This window comes from Zingiber officinale, chromosome 1A (genome assembly GCF_018446385.1).
Source record: "Zingiber officinale cultivar Zhangliang chromosome 1A, Zo_v1.1, whole genome shotgun sequence".
Classification (NCBI taxonomy): Eukaryota; Viridiplantae; Streptophyta; class Magnoliopsida; order Zingiberales; family Zingiberaceae; genus Zingiber; species Zingiber officinale.
In genome coordinates this window covers 39403104-39407077 of record NC_055987.1, presented here as the reverse complement: position 1 = coordinate 39407077, position 3974 = coordinate 39403104, and the positions used below count along the sequence as shown (strand labels likewise).

Here is a 3974-nt window from a genome sequence, read left to right as displayed (position 1 = left end):
AGATTCCTGCAAATTAGAATATTTGTTAAAAAAATTCTTGCAAATTACAAAATATTTCTTCAAACGAATTTTGCACATTGTCGAAAGAATTTTTACAAATTATATTTTCAACAAATTTTATCAAGTTAGAATTTAAGTTATGGAAATATTTTTATGAAGTAGAAAATCAAAAAATAACAGAAAATGACATGTTAAAAGATCGAATAAAATTTTCAGCATGTTTAATATTTGTTGCCTTAAATCTGAAAAATTGTGATTTAAGAAGTTATGATAAATTAAAATGAAAATTTAAAACTTTATGATAAAATCATAAGAATTAAAAATTAAATAAATGCATAGATTTTTTTTCTAAATATTCTCAAAAATTGTTTTAAATTTTTCTTACATAAAGTTTTCGACTTAGAAAGTTTTTTCACTACAAGAAATTTTAGATTTAACCACACCTAATAGACAACAGTTTTTCGAGAAACTGTTATCTTTTTGCCATTTAACAATGATTTTATTGAAAACTGTTGTTGTTTACCATAATTTTTTTTAAATGACAACGGTTTTTAAAAAACTGTCATCTAATGTATGTCAAAGACAACGATTTTTAAAAAACTGTTGTCTAATGTATGTCAAAGACAACGGTTTTAAAAAACTGTTGTCTTTTAGCGTTGCTTACATGATAATATACAACAGTTTTATTAAACTGTTGTCTATTAAATGTTGTTGAATCCCAAAAAAATAATAGTTTTTTTTAACTTCACGAAAAAAAAACTCACGAACAAAGAGTTTTTTTGTTCGCGTGAGGCTAGGTCACCACTGCCGATTCCCCTTTCCCCTCCTTCCCAACCCAACGCTGATCCTCGCCGCCTATCGACGCCGCGATACTTCTTCTCCCCGCATACATAACCACCAGCCAAGAGTTACTCAACACCGGCTGAAGCCTCATTGAGTCGTGCCTTGCTCCGATCAATGCCATAGCTGTCGTCGCCGAGCCCTAACTCTTCCCCGACGTCGAAGCCACGAGGAAATCGATCGCGCTAGCACCAAGCGTCCACCGCCGACTAAGGCTCTTCTCCACTGATCACTGGAGTCCATCCGGAGATTTCTCTTCTCCTAGAGTCGCCGACCCTGCATTGGTGGATCTTCGGTTAAGAGGGGTTTGAACCCTAGATCTAACCTCCTGCGGCACCTCTCTACACATCGCAGCTTCGACGATCGAACCAGGTTTGCTCTAACCGATCTTTACTCTAGTGTTGGCATTGCCCTATTCCTCTGTCCCAGCTCACCGCCACAATAACCTCCCGAGCCCTCCGAGAGAGATATCAAATATGGCTCGAGGGTAAGTTGTTTTTAGTGCTAGATTTGTGTGGACTTGATTGTATACATTGTTTGGGATGTTGAGTTTGGTTGTGTGATCATTTATTACAGATCCGTCCGGCCAAAAAACATATGCTGCCTTCTCAACCGCCAGCCGCAACTCCCCCACCGCGCCCTCACCGAGAAGCACCCTGACGCCTCCTCCGCCGACGGCGAAGACGATCCCCTCCACTTCTCTGTGACTCTTCAATAGTCTTTATGCTGCCTATGCTAGAACTGATAACTTCCATTAAAATCAAATGATTTCTCCCTTTTGCAGTAACATCCATTTAGTTCTTCGCTTCTGACTGATTAATATCTTTCTAGTTCCTTTGCTTTTTGAATTTTGGTGTATATGCAAGATCCAATGATTTTAAATCACATTTTCAGATTTGACTTAATGTGTAGTGTCCATCTCCATTCAATCCCTTAGTAGATCAAGAATGTCATGCTATAGAATGTACCTTTTTTTTATTGGAGAAGATGATTCTGTTTCCATTTTGATATCAGGTTCATAAGCAAGGTGTTGCACTTGGAAGATCTGTTGACTTGACAAAGTTTGATGGTTATGACCAATTGATCGAGGAGTTAGATCAGCTATTTGAATTCAAAGGAGAATTGATGGCTCCAAATAAAAATTGGATGATTGTATTTACTGATAATGAGGATGATATGATGCTTGTTGGAGATGACCCTTGGCAGTAAGCATGCTTCTACATTCCTAATGTTCTTCTCTTATGTATATATATCTTCCATTTTCTATGTATAAAGTGGATATGTTGACAACTGGTGTTGTATAATTTTCTGCAGGGAATTTTGTGCTATGGTCCGTCAGATTTTTATATACACAAAAGAGGAGGTCCAGAAGATGGATTCAAGTACCTTGAACCCAAAAAATGAAGATTGTCCTGATATGAAAGAGAATGTCAAGGAAACAAAAGGCAGTCAATCTGCATCATCATCTAATTCAAAAAACTCATAGGCTTATCCTGCAATGTAAGTAGGAATCTCTTTTTGTTTAATATAAATTGCCGTGATAATCATTTTATCCCATCATTTCCCAGGTTATTGAGATGTTTTATTTGAAAACTATGATAGGTTAGGTCCTTCTCCATTAATTCGACATTTGAAAGATAACTCCAACAGTTAATCCCCGAGTACTTCATACTCATATTACAGCTAGTCAAGTATTTATGCAACATGTTATCTGTCAATGAAAATTAAACTGCATCCTTTGCAAGAAAGACTGACAACTAGAAAAATAGTTAAATATCGCTACTAGTATTTCATGTTTGGAAATTGATTTAAGCAAGAAGTTTACAGGCTGACAACATCTTTGCCATGTGCAATTCAATCTTTGTAGGATCTTGAAGCACAAACAAAGTGATTGTTTGTGCTTTATCTAAGTGATTGTTTGAACAGTTTTATAGCATGCATCTTGACAATTAATATAATTTTGAAGATCACGATCAAGGAAGAATGTTCAAAGGAAAGTAAAGGCTAAGGAGAAGATCACGTAATTAACTACACGGGTAGGTTTCCATAAGAATTCAACTTTTTCTTGATCTATTCTTATGTAGTCCATGGTACACATTAAAGATTTCACTGTAGCTTATTTTCAGTATTCTAACATGTAAATTAATACACTTCTGTGGATCCTCCAAACAATCTAAGTTGTGATGGATTGATATCCCTTTATGTTCCAAACCTTTGTTTTTTTTTTTTTTTTGGAGCTTGTAATTTTCATTGCAAACAATCCATATGGTGTATGAATTACATTCAGCCCAGTATAAACATAGCACTTTCGCTTCAGAGGCAATTTATGGGTTTTATTCTACAATCATGTTTACTAATTGATCAGATTGATTAAGAAGGGCGTTGGAGTAGCTTGGTAAATTTGTTTTGCTAGGTTATGATAAATTAGCATTCAGCAGAATAGATGTTTGGATTTCTTCTTCAAATCACACAGTAATATTTCTCTTGTCATTGGTGAAACAATCAATCCACTCTCATTATAACTTCCACAACAGAAAATTTTATGCTATTTGCCTACTACCAATGCAGTTTAACTGATTTTACATTGACTGAACAAGGTTGATTTTATTTAGGTATCAAACTCTCCCATTTGTTTTAGATATTACATGTCTTGTTTGTTAATTTCTCCAAACCATTATTTCTCAATTTGTTAACAAGGAAACTCATGTTAGCATAGTCATGATCAGAGCCTAATTATAGTTTACAATTATCTGAGTGTTATTGATTAACTGTTCTGTCCTTTCTTCTGGTTCTTTTTTTTTTAAATTTGTGCACTCATTTAGAAGGTTTATTATTCTTGTTGTGATGAATTCAGGTCTAGTGAAAATACTGAAGAAGTATGACAAGAGAACAGGAGCACTTATCAGGCAGCCCTTCATCAAAAAGGTGTTGTAGCAGCCATTCTTTACAACTGATCTCCTATACAAACTCGTGAAGGAGTGTGTGGCTATGCTCAACCACCTCTTCCCCAGCAACAACTTGTCAATTTCAACAGAATGCGACGGACAAAATGGAGTGCCAAAGCAGGTACAATCAAGTGGGAGGGTTCCGGAGTTGGAGGAGATTAAATATATGCAGAGCTTATACATGAAGAG

The 3974-nt window shown here is 35.6% G+C and overlaps 1 long non-coding RNA gene across 1 annotated transcript; it reads left to right on the top strand.

Annotated features, from left to right (window-relative positions):
* Positions 1 to 1838: 1838 nt before the first annotated feature.
* On the top strand, positions 1839 to 3753 carry LOC122002497. The gene is made up of 4 exons (XR_006117663.1): positions 1839 to 2045; positions 2155 to 2340; positions 2708 to 2876; positions 3695 to 3753. It is a non-coding gene; the product is annotated as an uncharacterized LOC122002497 (long non-coding RNA).
* Positions 3754 to 3974: the final 221 nt, after the last annotated feature.